Genomic DNA, 23387 nt, shown 5'->3' with positions numbered 1-23387 from the left:
AGTACATCCACCCATGTCCTTCTCCTCTGTGAAAACCGAGGCAAAATACTCATTAAGCACCTCTGCCATTTCTACTGGTTCCGTACTGATTTTCCCGCCTTCACCTTTTATAGGCCCTATTCCTTCACGTCTCATCCTTTTACTCTTCACATATTTATAGAACGCCTTAGGGTTTTCCTTAATTCTACTTGCCAAGGCCTTCTCGTGACCCCTTCTGGCTCTCCTAATTTCCTCCTTTAGTCCCTTCCTACAAGCCATATACTCATCTAGATCCCTATCTTCGCCAAGCTCTCTGAACCTTTTGTACGCTTTCCTTTTCTTCTCGACTAGGTTCCGCACAGCTTTCGTGCACCACGGTTCCTTTAACCTACCAACTCCTCCCTGTCTGCTCGGAACATTGTCCTGTAGAACCCTAGACAGACATTCCTTGAAAAACTGCCACCTCTCTTCAGTACATTTCCCCGAGAATACCTCCTTCCAATTTACTCCTCTAATTTGCTGCCTTATGTCTTCATATTTCCCCTTACTCCATATAAACACTTTCCTAGCTTGCCTGATCCTCTCTTTTTCCAATGCAAGCATGAAGGAGATATATGATCGCTATCCCCAAGATGCTCTCTCACTGAGAGATCTGACACCTGTCCAGGTTCATTGGTCAGTATCAGATCAAGTACAGCCTCTCCTCTTGTAGACTTGTCCACATGCTGTCAGGAAACCCTCCTGAATACACCCAACAAACTCCTCCCCATCCAATCCCCTTACCCTCGGGATATTCTAATCTATGTTTGGGAAATTAAAGTCTCCCATCACAACAACTCTGCTATTATTGCAACTCTCCAGGATCTGTTTCCCTATCTGCTCCTTCACCTCCCTGCCACTATTGGGCGGCCTATAGAAAACTCCCAGCAAAGTGATCGACCCTTCCCACTCCGAACTTCCACCCACAGAGACTCTGTAGACAATCCCTCCACAGCATACACCATCTCTACAGCTGTGACACCATTCCTGATCAGCAGTGCCACTCCACCCCCTCTCTTGCCTCCCTCCCTGTCCTTCCTGAAACATCTGAATCCTGGCACCTGTAGTATCCAGTCCTGTCCCTGAGACATCCAAGTCTCCGTAATGGCCACCACATCATACTTCCAGGCATCGATCCACGCTCTGAGCTCATCCCCTTTTTTCACTACACTCCTGGCATTAAAGTAAACACATCTCAATCCTTTGGTCTGAGCTCTCCCCTTCTCTCTCCCCCGTCCATCCTCCCTCTTGCACCGTCTATAACCCTTCTCTGTTGCGAGCTAACTTCCTCGCTCCCAGTCACCTCGTCTCGATCCCCTCCCCCCAACCTATCTAGTTTAAACTCTCCCCAGTAGCCTTAGCCAACCTTCCCGCCAGAATATTGGTCCCCCTGGGATTCAAGTGCTTAGTCAGTTAGTGGTAGGGTGCCGGGGAGAGTTATAGAACAAAGAGACCTAGGAGTACAAGTTCATAGCTCTTTGAAAGTGGAGTCACAGGTGGACAGAGTGGTGAAGAAGGCATTCGGCATGCTTGGTTTCATTGGTCAGAACATTGAATACGGGAGTTGGTGTGTCTTGTTGAAGTTGTACAAGATTTTAGTAAGGTCACACTTGGAATATTGTGTACAGTTCTGATCATCTTGTTTAGAAAGGATATTATTAAACGAGAAAGAGTGCAGAAAAGATTTACTAGGATGCTACCGTGCCTTGATGGTTTGAGTTACAAGAAGAGGTTGGACAAATTGGGACTTTTTTCCCTGGACCGTAGGAGACTTAGGGGTGATCTTATAGAGGTCTACAAAATAATGAGGGGCATACATCAGCTAGATAGTCAACATCTTTTCCCAATGGTAGGGGAGCCTAAAATTAGAGGGCATAGGTTTAAGGTAAGAGGGGAGAGATATAAAAAGGTCCAGAGGGGCACTTGTTTCTCACACAGGGTGGTGAGTGCATGGAACGAGCTGCCAGAGGCAGTAGTATAGGCGGGTACAATTTTGTCTTTTAAAAAGCATTTAGACAGTTACATGGGTAAAATGGGTGAAGAGGGATATGGGCCAAACGTGGGCATTTGGGATTAGCTTAATGGTTTAAAAACTGGGTGGCATGGACAAGTTGGGCCGAAGGGCCTGTTTCCATGCTGTAAACCTCTATGACTCTATAATCTACTGCTAATTAGCACAAAATAATATTTTATATATAAGCTACGTGTTGGATTGTTTTGTACTGCACTTTTAATTTGGATTCCAGGAGCCTGCTCCCAGGTGCAAATTAAAACAAGAGTATAAAAGCAGAGGCAGAGAATTGAGTCCATCATAACCCAATGTTACACATAATGACAAACTCAAAGCCATTGATCATGGGTACTTCATGTTTAGCTTGATTTATTAGGTAAGACATTGAGTTCTGCCAACCTCCTGTGAAACCTTGGTGCAGGTGTCTTAATTGAAGGTAGAAATCTTTGTGCAATATTCCTATTCCAAGTCAGCTGTGTATTTGGTAACAAAATGTGTTTTAAAGTTTGAGGTAATTAAAATGAAATTCATTGCGCGATCGGAAATAGATTGTGTTGCCATACCATATCCACAGTGTGGGCATCTTCTCCAGCAGAATGACTTGCTTGTCATTCAAAACAGTTTACACTTTATGGAAAGCAGGCACAAAGGAGCTGTTGTCAGGCACTTCAGTAGTTTGGTCATGCAGGGCTGTCCAGCAACTGGGCAATGATGAAGCTCTGCACATGTTTTCAGTTCACTTCTCCGTATTTTCTAAATGGGCAACCATATATTCGTGATATCTTTGTTTTTCATTTTACAGAAAGTAATCGTAAGGTACAAAGGATGATTTATGCAACATGCAATTTAATGAAATTAATGTCATTTCAAAGGGAATTCTATTTACTGTTAACTTTCTGAGTTTGCCAGCAAAGTCCAATGGCTTGTTGAACTTTCTTTCTGGAAAGAATTGTCCAGGTCACTTCAATGTACGTGGCAAAGTCTCTTAAATCATTTCCTTTGGCTTATCAAGTTGAATGTGAAAGCACTAAGTCATTAATTATATGATGTGAATTGCCGGGTTGTGAAGCCATTTGTGTGAAACATTGAAGACTCTGTTGGAATCCTTTTGGCTCTAGGCCACACCACAAAGCTGATAATGTTCTTGCCAAGTTCTACTTTTCTTAATGAAGTCTGTCCACTGCACTTGTGGCTTCAAAGCCAAAGCCAGCCTATGGATTTTTAAAATGCTATAATATTCTTCTTTATCCCAATTGTCAGTTGTTTGAAGTTTTTAGAAGTGTCAATTTGTCAACTTTCTCAGATTGAAACATCAGAGTTTTGGTGACACAATATAACCACACACTGCAACATTAATTCAGATGGCATTGATTTGATGAGAAGGTATTTGGTGCATGCTCTTAATGGCATGTGCTGTCTCAATTTTTATTCACTTAAAAGAGATTTGATTTTGATTTGATTTATTATTGTCACATATATTAACATAGTGAAAAGTATCCTTTCTTGCACTATACAAATAAAGCATACCGTTCATAGAGAAGGAAATGAGAGGGCAGAATGTAGTGTTACGGTCATAGCTAGGGTGTAGAGAAAGATCACCTTAGTGCAAGGTAAGTCCATTTCAAAAGTCTGACAGCAGCAGGGAAGAAGCTGTTCTTGAGTCAGTTGGTATATGACCTCAGATTTTTGTATCTTTTTCCCGAAGGAAGAAGGTGGAAGAGAGAATGGCCCCGGTGCGTGGGGTCCTTAATTATGCTGGCTGCTTTGCTGAGGCAGCGGGAAGTGTAGACAGAGTCAATGGATGTGAGGCTGGTTTGCGTGATGGATTGGGCTACATTTACGACCTTTTGTTCCTTGAGGTTTTGGGCAGAGCAGGAGCCATACCAAGCTGTGATACAACCAGAAAGAATGCTTTCTATGATACATCTGTAAAAGTTGGTGAGAGTTGTAGCTGACATGCCAAATTTCCTTAGTCTTCTGCGAAAGTAGAGGCGTTGGTGGGCTTTCTTAACTATAGTGTCGGCATGGGGGGACCAGGACAGGTGATGTAGACACCGAAAAACTTGAAGCTCTCGACCCTTTCTACTTCGTCCCTGCTGATGTATTCAGGAGCATGTTCTCCTTTTCGCTTCCTGAAGTCAATGACAATCTCCTTCGTTTTGTTGACATTGAGGGAGAGATCGTTGCCGCACCAGTTCACCAGATTTTCTATCTCATTCCTGTACTCTGTCTCATCATTTGAGACAGAGATCCCATGTAGTGATCAAAAGGGTCAAGGTTGTTCACACCTTATTGTGCGTTTGAGATCTGACCTACTATGGTGGTGTCGTCAGCAAACTCGAAAATCGAATTGGAGGGGAATTTGGCCACACAGTCATAGATGTACAAGGAGTATAATAGGGGTTTGAGAACACAGCCTTGTGGGGCACCGGTGTTAAGGATGATCATGGAGGTCTTGTTGTCTATCCTTACTGATTGTGGTCTGTGAATTAGGAAGTTCAGGATCCAGTTGCAGAGGGAAGTGCCGAGGCCCAGGCCACTGAGTTTGGAGATGGGTTTCGTGGGAATAATGGTGTTAAAGGCTGAGCTGTAGTCAATAAATAGGAGTCTGACACAGGTATCTTTGTTATCTAGATGTTCCAGGGTTGAGTGCAGGGCCAGGGAGATGGCGTCTGCTGTGGACCTGTTGCGGCGATAGGCAAACTGTAGTGGATCCAGGTAGTCCGGGAGGCTGGAATTGATTCATGCCATGACTAGCGTTTTGAAGCACTTCAGAATGATGGATGTCAGAGCCAACAGCCGACAGTCATTAAGGCATGCTGCTTGGTTTTTTTTGGGTACTGGGATAATGGTGGTCGTCTTGAAGCAGATGGGGACCTCAGATTGTTGTAAGAAATGCAAGTTGCCTGAAGCTGATGGGTGAGAGACTGGTATTTCAGAATTGCAATAAGGTGATATCATAGGTTACCTAAAACTTGCCTTTTACGAAAGTTTGGCAACATAAATGCTCACAGTCCTACTCGTGCCCTTGTGCTCTCTTGATCTGGCCTCTGTTGTCCACTATTTTAAACAATCGTTAACCTGTTTAGAATGTTTTTCTCTGAAAATATACATCTATCACTAACACCTCTGAACAAAATGTTAAGGTATTTGTCCCCTTTGGCAATTAAGCAGTTTAAAGTTCCTTTCCTAGTGTTCCTCGTTATGATGCTAGTTTTTTTAAAAGGAAAACTGTTCTAAAAGGCCGCACGTTTCAAAAACTTTGGGCTGAGTTTAAAGACTGATCCCAAAATGGCTCCAGGCTACCAGACAGAAGTGTGGATTTTAATCGTCTTTCCCTTGCCTCCCAAGGAAACCTGGATGCATTCCACAGACATATACATTTATAATTCAATGAGTTTTCAAAAAGAGTAAACAGAAATTCATTGATTTCATGGCTTTTCCTCCAAAAGACACCTAACTGAAAAGGCACAATAAGGTGTGAACAACCTTGACCCTTTTGATCACTGCACGGGGTAAGAAGACTTTAGATAACTGTAATGGAATCACTACTTGCCTTATATGGAATGTGACTCGGCAATGTTGTGCAGGTCACATGATAATGGTGGCCATCTTGTGTTACCTGCAGTAAAGCTTTAAAAAAGGGCAGGGAAAAGGCAGAAACACAGAGAACCATACTGAAAAACCCTCAATGCAGTTAGAGACCAAGAAAGACATCTAAAAACAGCCACTTGTCTGTTGTAAAGTAACTAGGTGGCTAAAAGTGCCATGCCTGTAGAACAGAAGTAAGGAATTTTCTCTCCTGCCTGCAAGCTCTGATTCCACCTACTAAGCCCACTTGTAAGCAACCTCCAGTAATTCAACAAAGGAAGCCATGGCAACAGCAGAGAAAATCCTACGTCCTCAAAACCTTCACTTCCGACAACATATTTTGACTTTTAAAAATTACCAGGTCTGCATCAAACAATACAGGATGAACTTGCTCTTCATCTGTAACTAGTCTTTGTGTGCATATGTTCTAATAATTTCCAGAGCAATAGTGCAAAATTAACTTTTCTTCAAGTAAAAATGCTTTGCTGTTGGGTTATTTTAATTTTAATTTCTCACTTGAGTAAGAAAATATACAAACAAATTGTTCATGGGTGACTTTTGAGGACACACTTATAAAGTGTCTGTGACACTAGGAATAAAAATGCTCTGCAAATTTAATGACCCTGGGGCAAAATATTCCAATGTGTGTTTTGGCTGCAAGAGTTTGTGGCACAGTGGTTAGTACTGCTGCCTCACAGCACCAGGGACCCGGGTTCAATTCCGGCCTTGGGTCACTGTCTGTGTGGAGTTTGCACATTCTCCCCATGTCTGCGTGGGTTTCCTCTGCGTACTCCAGTTTTCCTCCCACAGTCCAAATATGTGCAATAGATTGGATATGCTAAACTGCCCCTTAGTGTCCCAAGATGTGTGGGTTAGGGGGATTAGCAGGGTATATAAGTGGGGGTACAGGGATAGGGCCTGGGTGAGATGATCTGTCAGAGCTGGTGCGGACGTGATGGGCTGAATGGTTTCCTCCTTCACTGTAGGGATTCTATGATTCCATGAAATTGATCTTCGGTCGCAGAAACAAATGTTAACAAATTGGCAATCCGTTTGACACACCACGCCATTTGCTTTTCTACTCATTGTCTATTTTTACACCACCACTGAAAGCTAATTTTACCCCTTGTATGTTAATTCATTGCTTGCCGAGAAAACCTCTAGTTCTCTCTTCTCTATTTACTTATGTCTGCTTGGGAATATCATCATTAAAAAAACCTTCCAAATCTCACACCATCTTGGGCATATATCGTAGTTATTCCATTATCATGGTGTGAAAATCCCCCAATTCATTATTTAATGCTATGGTAGTAGTTGAAAGATGGCAGCCCATTGCCAAGTCAGTGCAATTAATGATGGATAATGTTGTCTACATTATCAGAACAAAAAAAAAACCGGTATATATGTGCTATATGAATGACCCCTGGTTACCTTGGATTTTTTCCCTTGCCAATGTGTCTGTTCTGTTCATTCAAGCCCTACATGATAGCTATCCTTATCTGAAATTGTTGAAATAGAAAATTAAGGTAAACATCGACTTGTTACTTGATGTGTCTGACTTTATTGTAACAATTTTCTCCTTTCTGGATTTTGATTATTTTGGAGAACTCGCAATGGTTAGTATAGATTTCAATTTATTTACTTGCGCAAAGATATCAGTTTAATAATTCAATCCTCCAGTTGAAAATAGGTTGGGGACCTGTTTCAAGAACCTTGAGACTGAATTGCAGTTATCCCCCCTCAGCGTAATAAATGATTATAGTAACTAACCTCAGGTTTTACCGTATTATTTTGTTCTAGACAAATATTTGGATTTGTTAGTCGGTGACAATACATTTTAAGTTCCTCAGAGTTTACCTGACTTGAAATCTGAACTCAAAATGCATATATTTTTATTTTAAAATACTCTCATTCATAGTCTGAGAATTCTAACCTTTTTGAGAAGCTCATATTCTGCTTTGGGACACAAATGGCTGTACCTTGCAATTTGTAGTTTGATTTGTGATCAGTTTTGAAAGGAAGTTTGATGATGTTGCTATAATGGCATCTCGTACGAGAGCACTGGTGCAAAAGGAGAGAAGCTGAGTTAAGCTCGGTGGTAGTACAGTAATTACAGGCTTTGTTTCAAACGTTTCGAGGTGGTGATTAGGTTTGAGAGAGGTATCAGAATTTTGAGGTCCTGGGAATGATTCCGGTAACTTTTCATTTAAACATGTTGAGAATGCAGGAAGGAAGAAGAGCATTGGTGGAAAATATTGCGGAACAGTGTCGTAGTACTGATTGGAGAAAAATGAAGAAGACTCAGCTGTATGCTAGAAATGAGAGGAATAATTGATTATCAGATCATCAGTTGCTGCTCAAATTCTACCCAAGTGAGAGAGAGAGGTGCTGGAAGAGTGCCTCCAGGTTTGGAAGCAGTTTTCAGTGCTTGACTTGTTGAGCTTTTGAGGACGATTGGGTGTGGGTGGACTGTTAAATGCTTTGGCATGCCATAAGAAAGCTGAGTTGTTCCTATTCCCAATATAATTTGAGGAACGTAGCATTGTTTAACTGAGAATTACGGTTTCTTTAATCCTTACAGAATTAGTACTGGTAAAAGCCCTGAAATTCCAGCAGCACCATTGTGACAGTGAAAGTGGTGTGGGACAGGGCTTCTGACTGAAATGATGTTTCAATTTTAAGCCCCTTGCCTTAATTAGCATTTGCAGTGTGCAGTGCCCCACATGCTTGGTGGAGGAGGGAGGGAGGGTAGAGAATTGCAATGGTGGGGACAGTGAAGAATACCAGCTGCAGCACCAAGGTATAAAACCTTGTTGATGTTTAAAGGACTAGTGTACTATTTGTGCATCTTTGAAAGCTACTTTGAAAGATATTCAGGATTTGAGTACAACCAATGTGGTGGGAAGTTGAAATTGTAATAGGATAGATGGACTGTAACCTTACAGGTTTTTATAACAAAAATTATAAGACTCTGCAAAGTCATGAGGACCGATCTACATTGGCCAGGACGGCTGACATGCACCAGCAGCCCTTTCTTCTTCCACTTCTCGGGGCCCAAGTTGTCTCACTTCTTGAACCCCTTCGAATGTTTCAACACATTCATGCTTCTGGATCCTGTTCATCTGACTATCTCTCTGAACTCCAACAAAGTCTCTTTCTTATTATGGGCAGGAAGAGGTGGTGGGATAACTTTTCTCCTTTTCTGTCACACCTCGACTTGCAGTAAGATGCATATTCTTTAGAGGGACTGTTTTTAAGCCCCTTTTGCGTGTTTTGATTTTTAATAATACAAATGAAACACACTTCCTGGTAAGTTTAAATGAGAAGACAAGAAAGCATGTATTCATACAGCACCCCAAAATGTAAATTCCACTAAAACACTCCTTCAGATACGTAGACAATCAACCACGAAGAGCAACTCGAGATGAAGCATGCACTAGGCTATCCACAGAATAACAAGAAGCAAATCACATGTTTAATAATTTTAAGATGCAAGTGTTGCAAGCCTGATGGTTTTCCCTCATGGTTCTTTTGAAGGTAAAAATGGAGGAAGTTTCTGGGTTTCACATGGTGTTGTGGTTGAGTTTCTGTAAAGCGGAGTCTTTGCAGATGAAGACAAATTAGTTCCTCTCTCTGTGCCAAGGATAATTGGGTGCAAGAGGCAGGGTTCCTCCTTGCTGGAGGATGATCACTCTTGTGTCTTGTTGATCTTCAGACTGACTTGTTCTGGCAGGTTCTTGCAATAATAAGGTATTATCTGAAGTCAGTTTCCATCAAATGACCATGATCAATCAGTTTGAGGGGCTATTGTTCCTGTACAAAGCCCAACAATGAGGCTGTAAATTATGCAAGTAGTCACACATTTTGACTGTCATTTCAAGGGAGGGTTCTCCACCCACGGGCATTTACATTTTAATGATTTTCCAAAAGTATGCTCAGACATAAGTTAATTCTTATCTGTCTTGAAACCGCAAACAGTTGTCACCTTATTTTCTGACAGGCATTTTAGGCAAGTACAGTGTCCATTATTCCATGTTACCTCTTTTTTTTAAAGCATATAGTAAGTTGGTCAACATCTTCAGGATCGGAGTAGCGAGCCCAGGTTTCTATTGGCTTTCTCTTTAACAATTGAACAATACTTAAACGTGACAAGATACAAGTCTTAACTGCTAGTCTATTGCTATGAGTTCCAATTCGAGCAATATTCCTCTTATAGACTTAAAAACCCCCTTTTTAAAATTAGTAAACGACAGGCATACTTGTCTTAGATTAACAGTCCTAGAGTTTTCAGAACACCTCTGGAGAGAGACACTGCTTCCTTCTAGCAACCCAGACAGCAACTGCTTGTATTTGAAAATGAACCTGAAAACAATATTTCTTTCCTGCAAGCTTAGCTCCTCCCATCAAGCACGTGACTCTGTCCCGGTCTATCAACCTAATCACAACTCTACTGTGGAACCCCAGGGGTATCCAAGTTAAACATAAATGCATTAGCTTTACTCAAACAAACACCCCATATCAAAAATCAGCCACTAATTTAAAGGTTTTGCTAGACTAATTGGCACCCTGCAAAACAAATCTGAATTCTAAACATACTCCTTGCATGGTTTTATCGCAATCTAAAATGTGGGATTTTGGGCAGCATCTTTGCAATTTATTCCATGTTTAGAAGGGTGACTAGTGACTTATAGGTCTGTTTTGATTTTGAAATGCAATCCCATAACATAGTTTGAAATGTTTTTGCAAGTCCGCATTGCTGCTGATGCTTGTTTTTTATCGTGGCATATCCCTGTTCTGTTTCTGTTAGTCACAGTAGACTGGTCTCTGAATTTGAAATAATACTGCCTCCAGGCATATAGATGATGCATCTGCTGCTACTATGATCGGTAACTCTGCATGGTAACGTGTCAAGATTTTGGAAGACATTAGAAGTTGCTTAATCCTTTTGGAAGCAGTTTGGTGGACCACATTCGAGCACCATTGTTGAGCCTGTCTGGACAGCCATCTCGAGGCTTTTTGATCTCTGCTAAATTTGGCAGGAACTTATCTACTTGGTTGACCACCCCAAGGAATCTTTGGAACTCAATTGTGTTCCTGGGTTGTGCAAATTCTCTGATTATTGTATTTTTTTGTGAATCAACTGTGATTTCAGTGGTATGCATTATGTGACCTAGAATCTTGATCATAGATTTGGCAAAATAGATTTCGTTCAATATTAGGCCTGCATCCTGGAAGATGCTCGAGGTTATCCTGTCTCTCTCATCGTGATCTTTTCAAGTATGAGTATGTTTCCTGTATGGTATATTACTCCTGTTATGACTTCTAGAGTGTGAGACATTGTTCTCTGAAAAGTTTCTGGAGTAGACACTGTGCCAAAGGGCAATCTATTGAAACAATAACAACTGAATTGTGTTATAAATGTGGTCAGCAATTTGGTTTCTTTGTGCAGAGGTAACTGCCAAAATCCATTGTTTTCATCTAATTTGGTAAATCAAGTACACTTGGTCAGTTTTGTAAAACATGCTATGCGTGCAGATAGTGGGAAAGCCTCAATCTACAATCAAACGGGTGCTCTTAATTCCCATACCAGTTTCTGAGAAGCTGTTTAGTTGCGTGTTAGTAGACTATGCAGGACACCAGTGTATCTTTGCTATTGTGGACATGACAAATCTATTTCCAAAGGCTATCCCTTTAAGAACAATTACAGCTGAGGTGTTGATAGAAAAGTTGAGCTTTGGGGCGGTATCATCAAACTCTGAACAATGATTAAGGCGTATTGTCATGTAGTTCCCCATGGTTGGGACAAAGGACTGAGCTTCTGCTTATTCATTACCCAAGATTCACAGAATGAATTTACCGCCTTTAGTCCTTTTGAATTAATTTGTGGACATAAGAGGTCCTCCTGAAGTTGATCAAACAAAAATTTTTAGGAGAGGGTTGAATCCTCTAGGTTAGGTTGTGGTCCATGTCTTAGGAACGGCTTACAGGTATCTGCAAAGTGGCTCAAGAACATTGTAAAGTTGCTCAAAGATGAAGGAATGGGTGGATAGGTAAGCTATGGCTTGGACGTTACTATTAGGGGATCAATTATTAATAGGATCCCTACAGTATAAAAGGAGGCCATTTGGCCCATCATGTCTGTACCGACCACAATCCCATCCAGGCCCTATTCCCGTAACCCCATGTAATTACTCTGCTAATCCCCTTGACACACGGGTCAATTTAGCATGGCCAATCAACTTAACCTGCACATCTTTGGACTGTGGGAGGAAACCCACCCAGACACAAGGAGAATGTGCAAACTCTACACAGACCGTGAACCAGACTTGAACCAGGGACTCTGGCACTGTGAGGCAGCAGTGCTAACCACTGTGCCACCGTGCTGGCCCATGATATTGCCTTTACAGAGGGAACCTCTGAAAGCAGTTCAGAGTTCCTACAAGGTAATTAAGAGGGTTGATACAGTAAATTATTTGATAGACGTGCCAGATTGCAGGAAAAAATTGGCTGTGTCATATCAATATGTTAAAACAATACCATCGGAGGGAGGAAGATAAGAAGGAGCAAGTCTGTCAGGGTATAAGCACAGTGGAGGATGAGCGGGGGAGTTCACAAATTGTACCTCCTGCTGTCTGGTTAGCTGACACTAAAATGTTAGAGTTCAGCACCATATTTTCATGCTTGGAGACAGGACAACAATTGGAATCCCTATTGAAACAATTACAGTTGGCAGATTTAGTAATAACCCTCGCCAAGAGTGAGTTGGTGAAAGCACGAGTAACTTATCGAGGACATATTGTAGGGCAGGGACAAGTGTTGCCAAGAACAGCAACTTTGATGGAATTCCCTGTCCCTCAAACTAAATGGGAAATCATACTTAATGAGTGTGCGGCTTCTATTGTAAGTTTGTGCCAATCTTCAGAATTAAAGCTGCCTCACTAATGGATTTATTGTAAAAGAAAGTCAAAGTGGTATGATCAAGAGAGTGCCAGGCAGCTTTTGAGAAGCTGAAGGTGAACTTAACCAACGGATCGGAGTTAGCTGCCCCTGATTTCAAGAAACCAAGGTGGAAGTCGATGACAGTGACTTAGAGGTGGGTGCAGTCTTGTTACAAGAAAATGAATTGGGCTTCGAGAAGCCAATGGGGTAAAAATTAAATAGTCATCAAATGATGGTAGAAAAGGAAACCTTGGCCTGTTACTTGCTCTTAAACAGTTTGAAGCATTAATCCGTCATGGCTGTGAAGAAACATGACTACATACTAACCATATTCCCATGGCCTTTTTGAAAAATTGAAGACTCAGAATGATAGTGTTCTAAAGGAACTTGGTGATACAGTCTTATAACGTGGAGCATTCATATTGCTGGAAAGGATAATATAATTGCTGATACATTATCAAGAATGTATTTTCTATGAACTTATCCGGAAATTGAGAGAGTCAAGAGACAAATTCTGTGTGAAGGACTGAATGTTTGTGTTTTGTTTTATATATTGTGTATACCTTGTACACTCTGAAATGAAATGGATTTGGAAATGATGCTTCATTCCTTAAGGGTGGAGGTGTTGCAAAAATCATATTTTTTCAAAACTATGGGCGCGATCATAGCAGCTCGCCGCACCAGGCGATCATCGGGGCGAGCCGCTTGAATGAGAAGTTGAGATTGGTGACATGCTTCACAATGGTGTCCAGTGCCTCCGTGTCAGTTTCTGTGAAAGTTTCTACATGCTGCAGCCTTACCCGGCATGAATGGCAGCATCAGGGATGTTTGTATCAGTCTCAGCTGATGGAGAGGTGTTAAGACCCATCACCGCATCCAAGAATGATAGCCACTTGCTTCTGAGTGCATAAGGTCTGCATTTTTTGGTGTTAGCAGAGTCTTGGCTAATAACAGCAGGAATACCCTCCTAAGTGGGCACTCCAATCCGTCATGGCTGAAATACGTTTCTTGGTGCCCTCCTCTTTCCTGATGATTGCTTCTGTGACTTTTCCAGCCAGCCCAAGCAAATGCCTGCTCCTCAGGGGGAGGGGAACAATGGTTTGAGTGGTTTGAAGGTGGAGCCTGTAGGAGCACTCCTGCTTCTAGTTCCGTGTTCAGGTAAGTATATTTTAAACAGTGGTTGGGTGCAGTCCACAACAATCCCTTCAAGGAGCACATGTTAGGCTGCATGTTTCTGAAAGCAGCTGACGCACTGTTACAGAGGGGATCTGAAGCCGGCATGGGGTCCCTTATTTAAATGTGAGAAAGGGTCTATAATGTCTGTTTCAGTTGATGTTTGGGATGCCTTTTCTTTTTTGCTTTAATATGACAGATGGTGCATTTCAGGCTCATAACAAGTATGTGCTTCCCTCCTGCCATATTGGAGGCTTAAGCACCTGTTTAGTACCCAAGGAACAGAAGTGTGCCATTCAATTTTGAGGCACATATGTTTTCCTTTACTGTCATTGCTGTCTTACTCAAAAGGTTTGACTTTAATCGTGCCAGCCACCTACTCTTCCACTGTAATGTTTTCTAGGCTTTTCCAATTGTATTTTCATTAGCACTCTCCTAGCAACTAACATGTCTGCTAGTACCAAGCTTGTTGGTCTATTTAAAAACGGAAAAGAAAGTGTCAGCATTACAATAACAGTGGATTGATGTATTCAATGGTTAACGTGGTACTTTGTTTTTGTGAATCATTAAAGCAAAAGAGGTGCTTGATCTGGCAGGTTTTACAGCATTGTGACTAATGATCATAGTATTAGGATTAACAGATGTCTGTTTGTGCACACCAGATTAGTTCTAGCAGTGTTGTGCAAAAGGACAAATTTGAGTTTAGCACATTGCATTTGCCAACTTCTGGTTTGCTTGCTAGAGTGCATTATGTTTATTTTGAATTTTCATAATTGTATAAGAACAACCTGATTTTTTTCCCCCCCCAAATTTCTCCATTTAAATTTGCATCCTGTTTATAGAAAATTGCTACCCATTTGCATTGCAGTTTTCAGATTAAGTAACCATATTATCTGAAACTAATGTGGCTGCAGACTTTTCAGTGATGGCTTGCTCGCCTCTGCAACCTTGGCAGCAGATCAATGAAACGCCTTGAGAAACAGGGTAAACAGCTCTTCTTTACTTCCTAAACTCTGCTGCCTTTCCAACTCTTTTCCTCCAAGGTCAGCCTTAAAACACAACACTTCGATTAACATTTTTGTCACCTTCCTCGTAACTCCTCCTTTGGCCCACCATCCATTTTATCAGAATTGTCTATCTTTGAACTGCATTCTGACATTTTTCAACATTTAAAAGCCATAAGACCTAGGGGCAGAAGTAGGCCATTCAGCCCATCAAGCCTGCTCCACCATTCAATGAGATCACAACTAATTTCATAATCCTTAACTCCACTTTCCCACCTTATCATCATCCTTGATTCTCTTCCTGATTAAAAATCTGTCTATCTCAGCCTTGAATGTACTTAGCCACCCAACCTCTACAACCCTTTGCAGTAGAGAATTCTGCAGATTCGCTACCCTCTGATAGAAGAAATTCCTCCTTATCTCTGTCCTAAATGGGTGACCCCCTTACTCTTGAGATGATGCGTTCTAGTCCTGAACTCTCCCACAGTGGGCCATCCACTCCAGACCTCATGTGGATCAAAATCCCTTAGTGAAATTGAAATCAGTGCAAGTCTAGGGGAAAATGTTCCCCTGGTTGGAGCCATACCTAGCACTAAGGAAAGTGGTTGTGGTTGTTGGAGGCCAATTTTAGCCCCGGAACATTCATGCAGGAGTTCCTCAGACCCGACCATCTTCACCCGGTTCTTCAATGACATTCCCCCCATCATAAGATTGGAAGTGGGGATGTTCGTTGCATACAGTATTAAATACCAATTGCAACTCCTCAGATACTGAAATGGTTTATGGCCAGACTTGCAACAGGACCTGGGAAGCATACAGATGTAGGCCTGGTAAGTGGTAGGTAACATTTTCCCCACACAAGTGCTAGCCAATGACTATCCCCAAGAAAAGAGAATCTAACTCCTTCTCCCTGTTATTCAATGATATTAACATTTTTGAATCACCCACCATTAACATCCTAGGATTATCATTGGCCAGAAATGTAACTGGACCAGACATATATATACTGTGGCTACAAGAGCAGGCCAGAAGCTGGGAATTCTTGAGGCAAGTAACTCACCACCTGACTCTCCAAAGCTTGTCCACCATCTACAAGTCTTGCATAGGTGAATGCACCCCAGCAACACCCAAGAAGCTTGACACCGTCCAGATCAGAGCAGTCCCCTTGATCAGCACCCCATCCACCACATTACACATTCGCTTCCTCCAGCATTTGCACACAGTGGCAGGGCACTGCAGCAACTTGCCAGAGCTCCTTTGACAACACCTTCCAAACTCACGTACCACCTGGAATAATGAGTAAGAAGTCTCTCAACACCAGGTTAAAGTCCAACAGATTTATTTGGTAGCACGAGCTTTTGGAACGTTGCCCCTCATCACCCACCTGATCACTTACTGTACCTACTCCAATTCAATGCCGGCATTTCCACATCATAGAATAATGAGGGAAGCCGACACGTGGAAACACCGTCAGCTGCATGTTTCCCTCCAAGTCACAAACCGTGCTGACTTGGAATTATATTAGCATTCCTTCATTGTTGCTAGCTCAAATCCTGGAACTTCCTCTGGAACAGCACTGTGGGCTTACCTGCACCAGATGGACTGCATTGGCTCAAGAAGGCAGCTCTTCACCAGTTGCTTGAGAACAGTTATGAACCCTGCCAGTGACTCTCGCATTGCATGATCAAACAAAAAGTTTATCTCCATGTCAATGTCATAGGAACTTGTGGAAAACATTGTTTAATCTTGAAGTATATATTCCTTACACTAGTCTTATCCTAAATCAAATCAATGGTTAATATTATAGTAATTAACACATGAATAAATATAATTGTTTTAATTGTGATTGGAAGACTGTACATTATGGATGAAGTCTGTTGGAGTGATAATTTGAAAATCTTCTGAATGCAAACCTGACAGATAAATCATCGATTTTAATGGGATTAGTTATACTTTGAAATCTAAACCTAGAAAATCTTTTGTCTGTATTTCTGAAGACTGCATTTGTGTCACCTTTGTAAGTGTTACAGAAATTTATTTGCACAATAACTCCCACTAATGTCCAATGGAATGTAAACAAAGCATTTTGCATAACAGATCTGGAAAATGGTATTAAATACTGAACAAGAATTTTGCAAGAAGCATCTAAATACATGATAATTTTATAATATGAATTCTGCTGTAGATTAGATCAATCATTCCAAATTGCGGTGAATGTAATGAACCTGTGGCTGGCATTTAATGAACGACATTAAATTTAATTTGAGAAGCTTGATGAATTATTCATTTAAAAATCATCAGCAAGTAAAGGTCGTGTTTGCGAGAGATGTACTAGGTTTGAAATTTCTAGTATAGTTATTGAAATTGATAGCTCATATTTCAGATAATGTTTCATGACTCCATGTTAATTTTCAAGTCCTTAAACTCTTCCACCACACATTGTTGCATCAGTTTGGTTCTATTTCTTAACTTGGTGTACAGGCTAGATTTGAAGAAATTAGCTGAATAAATAGTCGTCATTTGTGAACCGAACTTAAGAGTTATAAATAGAAGAAAAGGCCCATGTGCCCAACAAACCTGTGGAGTGTTTTGACCAAGCAATCTGCTGACCTGCCTGTTCATCCTATCCCTCCTTACCTTGCCATTCCTGTAAGAGATTTGAAATAGGGAGCTGTATAAAATGGTAAGTGTAAAGTTTGAAGGATCCAAAAAACCTTGGATTTGAAACTAAAATTACAAAATCGGGCCAGGGAAAAAAAATGATTTCAGTTAATCTTAGCCCCATGCCCTCGCTGTCCCCGTTCCAGTTGTTTGTACGTGTACACTAAGCTGTGCTTCCTTCCATTTAAAGTTATTTGAAATAGAAATACATATAAACACCAGAGCCCGAAATGTGGCTGCATTATGCTAATTTTTCAGGTGATAGCCTCCTGAGCTGTCCAGAGTGGGCAGGAGTTGACGCTTATGAGCAGGAAATGTGTTGCCTGCCATGTTGATAAAATCCAGAAAAGTGACATGCCGTCCCCAAGCCGAATACAGTACATATGTCAATAAGGATCCTGATGCCAGTCTGCAGTTGCCATTGCAAGGTTGGTTTCTCCTGTAGCTCAAGAAACTTGGGCTACAACCAACAAGGTATTTTTTAGTATATTTGTACTCCTGAATGTAGAGTACTTCTCTTCCTGTCCCCTTAATCTGCTGTCAGACACCTCCCAATCTATTTCTTTTCCATTTCTGGGTCTGGTGCTTCAAACTTGTGTAAGGTTTTCTGCAATGGCAGCAGCTGTCTGATCTTCTGTTGTACTTCGTCGCTGAGCTACAGACATTAAACTGAAGCCTGAAGTCTAATATTGTTTGCATCAAAAGCCTCAACATTTAGGCACCATGATCGTTCCCCGCAGCCAAAAAGGACATGCTTGAATTTCTAGTCCGAGCATTCTCAGCTCATCAATAGTGAATGACAGGACCCAGGTAATGGATGGGCCTGCACTCGGAAATACCTCCAGGTACATCTTTTATGACACACTGCCGCTCAGATGTGCCTCTGGACACTAATGAAGCAAAATGTGGGTCGGTGTATTCTCTTTTGCCCTTGGGCCAGATGCTTGTGAAGCATGAAAACCTCTGTTTTGGGCATAACCTTTAACATACAATCTATTAAATTTAAGTTGGGATGTGCGCAACCACAAGGATGTGCGTCACAACCCGCCCACGGGGCACCACGTGCAATCTGTCTTTCCAACTCTATTGATTCAGCCCTCGAGTCATGTTCACTGGTAAGTGTTTACCATCTGAGGTTTCAGGATACAGTTAGCACCGATGCAGCTTGTGTCTACCAACCCCCTCTCACAGCATAGTTTTCCAGAATTCTTTTGCAATTGACTGGTTAATACCACCAGGTTCTATGACACAAACTTTAAGCTCTTTCACATGCTGTTCACAGCACTACTTAAGATTCATTCTCTTTTAGCTTGTGCAGTTCTTTTGTGCTGGCTGAGGAGTGGCCTACGACTATCTATTCTCACGCTCACACATCTTTGCCTTGGAGAGCAAAACCTCAGGATGGTAACAGCAGCCCTGCGGCTTTGACCGTGATCACCACCACTACATGCTGGATCTCCCAGGGCCCGCTCAAGTGCTCAATTAATCTCCAACATGATGGGTGAAGAATGTTGAGGCCATGAAGCTGGCCAGTGTTGGTCCAGGCACCTGTGGCCAGGAAGAGATCATCATCCTGACTACGTTTTGTTCAGAACCAGTGACCCCTGGCTTGTTAATGGTCAATAGGCTGTTGTCAGCCTATTGTGGTCGACTCCAGGGGTATGACTGGAGTCCAGCTTGGAGTCAACTCACTGAGTGGGAATGCGATCTTGGCTCATTATAGAGCAATCAGAACAAATAAAGCCTGTTCCCTTTGCAAAGAACCATTGTCCTTTGCCACATCATTCGGAATATAGAAAGTTTATTTACGTTGTGTTTTGTTTATTTTTGGCTTATAAATTGTGTATTTCATGTTTATCAGAGCTGAAAATCTTGAGTTGGGAACCCATTTGCTATCACATACATTTGAATAGGAAAATTTCTTTGATGTATGTAGTCTTGATTGATGTTGTTTCCAAGAATGTATCTATCACTTAAAGTGGGATATTCCAGTACTCCAAATGAGATCTAACCTGAACTTGCTGTTGTACAACACACACTGTTTAGCTTTCTTGAAATGAAGGCTAAAGTTCTATTTTTTAAACTTTTAATTTTTTTTGGACCTGTTGTTATGACTGTGGGGAGAGGTGAACAGGCTTTCCTTTTATTTATCCTTCATGGTTGGTTGCAACAAAGGTTTCTAAAAATTTATTTTCTCTATAGATGCCTTTTAAAACCACATGCATTTACTTTAAAATAAGGAGTCAATCAAACCGGTTTTCCTGAGTCAAAGAAAGAGCAAGTTTCTTAATTGCTAAACCTGAGAAAAGACACACCGAGACATGTGCACAAAATCCACATAAAAGTTTAAAACAAATACTATTAAGTCCTTTGATTGTCCTTGTGGCGTAGATTGTTGAATGTTGCAGCTGCTTGAAGTTGGCTGGTTTCCTCTAAAATCTTTGGATTTGAATTAAAGTTCAGGTAATTGCACCTTGCTGGAATCAATTTTAGCTTCTTTCAGCAGTGCTTCCAGATGACTTTGACTTTGTCTGTCTGGGCAAACACAGTAAGGGTTTTAACAACACCAGGTTCAAGTCCAACAGGTTTATTTGGTAGCAAATACCATTCGCTTTCGGAGCGCTGCTCCTTCGTCAGATGGAGTGGAAATGTGCCCTCAAACAGGGCACAGAGACACAAAATCAAGTTGCAGAATACTGATTAGAATGCGAATCCCTACAACCAACCAGATCTTAAAGATACAGACAATGTGGGTGGAGGGAGCATTAAGCACAGGTTAAAGAGATGTGTATTGTCTCCAGACAGGACAGCCCGCAAGTCCAGGAGGCAAGCAGTGGGGGTTACAGTAACCCCCACAGTAAACCAGTCCTTAAACCTCCTGTTTGCATACTTTAAAAAGAATTTCGATTAACATGTCTTGCAGTCATTGTTGAACATTTTTGATTTCTCATCTCAGAAACTTTGGACACATTTTAAGATAGTTGATATCAACAGGAGATGGGGTTATTTCTTCCTCCACAGGGAGTTTTGAATTTTAGTTGGATACCTGTCTAGGTTAGCGTTCCCGTTGCTTTGACAGAATTAAAGTTCAGCACTTCGTATTTTAATGTCCTCTTTTCAAGAGTCCCTTATTGAAGTGGACCTTGTCACCCCCTCAATTTGAAATTCCATGAGCAGCAACACATCACGGCATGTATGCAGTGCAATCACAAAAGGAATTTTCCAGAGAAGAGGTCAGCTTAAACCAGACATCAAGTGACTGATGGTAGCAATCTTTGATCAGTGTCTTTTGTTTTTTTTTAGAAACATACCCTTTTTAAGCAGTTCGATCTATTTTTGATTAGCTGGTGAAGTTGTAGGTAGATCTGAGTTATTTCCCATTTGCATGACACTGTCCGTTACCTTTGAGATTTCTGTACATGAAACCACCTGTATCTCTGATCTTTCCTATTCCTAGCTAATCACTATTTAGAAAACACTGCAATGTATCTTTCATGGGTCCAGAATTAATGGCCTCACACTTTCACACATTGAACTCCATGCACTAGTGTTGACTCACCCGTTTAATCTATCAATGACCTTTTGCAGTTTTCTGCTTCCTCTATGCTGTTTACTGTACAATCTCAGTGTTATCAGTAAACCTGGATATTGGTATTACTTTATCCAATCATTTATAAATATATTACAGATCCATGGAGGACAAATCCTGTCAATTTGAGAACATACCTGGAGTTTAGAAGAATGAGGGATTGGGTTGAAGTGTACAAGATGATCAGGGGGATTGACAAAGTAGACATGAAGATGATGTTTCCTCTTGGTGGGACAATCTTGTACAAGAGGTTGTAGTTTTAAGAAAAGGGCTGGCAGAATTAAAATAGGTGAGGAGGAGTTGCTTCCCTCAAAGGGTCGTGAGTCTGTGGAATTTACTACCCCAGAGCATGGCGGATGCTGGAACATTGAGTTAATTTAAGGAAGAAGTGGACTGATTTTTAATTAGTAAGGGTTTGAAGGGCTATGGTGAACAGGCAAGAAAGTGGAGTTGAGACCAAGATGAGATCAGCCATGATCGTATTAAATGGAAGAACAGGCGCAAGGAGCTAAATTGACTACTCCTGCTCCTAGTTCTTATGTCCTTATACTTACTTTATCCTTACACTTGTTCCCATCTCCAAACCAATTCCATACCTATGTCAATTTTGCACATTCTCGGAGTCTCTTGTGTGAAACGTATTGAACACATTCTGGAGGTCCTAGCATAAACGTCCACTTATCTACCTCTTTAATTAACCTCAAAAATAATCCTTCACAAATCCATAGTGGCTCTTTCTGTTCAGCTCTCCAGGTGCTCAGAATGGAATAATCTTAAGAATAGAGCTCAGGCAGTTAGGAGTGACATCAGAAAGCAGATTTCACACCAAACTTAATGGAAATCTGGGATTTTTCTCTTTTCAAAACAAAACAGTGGATGCAGGAATAATCAAAATTTTTGAGATTGTTATTGTTAGATAAAGGATCAAAGAATTTTGGGGGAAAATGTGGGTGAATGGAGTTCAGGCGCAGATTAACCATGATTTAAATGAATGGTGGAACAGAATAAAGGAGCTGAATGACCTACTCCTGTACTTACGCAGTTGATCTGTTTGAATGGGAACATGCCTGTCATTTGAGACAATACCAAGTCTAATTAACTAAAGGAACACTCTCAATGTGATTATATTATGATCAGAGGTGGACTGGAGTTTCATTTTCAACAGAAAATATGATGTGTTTGGTGGAATCATTCAAACGCGGCAGGTCAGTTAAGTCACAGAAAAATATTAAATGATGTGGTTTCCAAAATTGTGCGATTGATGTTTTCTTTGTAAGGAATTGCAATCTTCTATATACATATATTTCATTTCTCTCACTAATGTAGTGATAGTGATTCTTGGAGGTTATTGAAGTATATTGAGAAAGAACCGTTATGGGTATTTTGTAATTTATGGAGGCAGTCAGGTAGGAACTTGTTTTTGGCAAAAATGTGCAAGAGGCGATAGTTGATCAATTTTACATCGGCTTCAGTGAAAAGTGATATCAGGCATTGTGCAAAGCTGGCTGTTGATTCACTATTGCCTGTTTCTGCATTTTCGCTAAAGACCGTTTATTTCCATCTTAAGCATTTGATTCCATGTTTTTAATTGAAGTAAAAATTGCTTTTGGAGATGACAATCAGTGAGTAATGTACCCAAGAATTACAATAGGGCCATCCTGACTGAGGCTGCTCAGGTGTACAAGTGTGACCTTGGAGTTGACTCTCCCTCTGACCATATTGCATTCAAAGAAGGAAACTGCCCATTGCTTCCCAGAGATTGCATTAAGCACTACACAAACTCAGTGAAAAGGCGCATGGATTGAAAATTCAGTAGTGCAGATGAATTGTACCTATGCTCCAATATTCTTTGTACCGTGCACTATTGCTCCAACGTTCAGTGCTATTGCTCTATTTTCATTTACAAAGCACTTTTAGAAGAAAAAGCTCAAATTTATTTTGACCAATATTGTTTTAAGAGTTTGCTATTAGAAGTTAGCAGATAATATATTCTTTGTTTTGGTCTCCAGTAAAGTTATTGACAGAAGTTGTTAAATTATCAGGCAAGTGTAACAGTCGTTACTCCATAACTGAGTTATAAAAATTAATTTAAATGATTGATGGGCGTGTATAAAATAAAACTGCTGAAGAAAAAGTTGCATTAATTTTTAACGTTGGTTAAATTTGACGACTTGTACTGTGGGGCAAGTGAGGGAGAGAGAGTTTGCCATGCCCCCCGGTGGACTCTGCTTCAGTAAGTGGTTTCCTTTTCAAAGGAACAGCTTCACAGATATCTGAGCATATAATTGAGTGTTTAGAAACAAAGAAAATGACTCTTGCAACTGTTTTTATGATGGAAAGATATGAACTTCGAGATGTTGTTTGAGTTTCGTGCTGATTGGTGTTCTTACGCTGGGAAATC

General features: G+C 41.0%; 1 protein-coding gene across 48 annotated transcripts in view; it reads left to right on the top strand.

Moving 5' to 3' along the window:
• Positions 1-23387, top strand: part of LOC144495829 (band 4.1-like protein 3) — a 189304-nt gene that overhangs the window by 61755 nt on the left and 104162 nt on the right. The window lies entirely within an intron of this gene.

The sequence above is a fragment of the Mustelus asterias genome, chromosome 7, assembly GCF_964213995.1.
Source record: "Mustelus asterias chromosome 7, sMusAst1.hap1.1, whole genome shotgun sequence".
Classification (NCBI taxonomy): domain Eukaryota; kingdom Metazoa; phylum Chordata; class Chondrichthyes; order Carcharhiniformes; family Triakidae; genus Mustelus; species Mustelus asterias.
The sequence above is the reverse complement of the archived record's forward strand: the minus strand, read 5'-3'. Positions and strand labels throughout refer to the sequence as shown.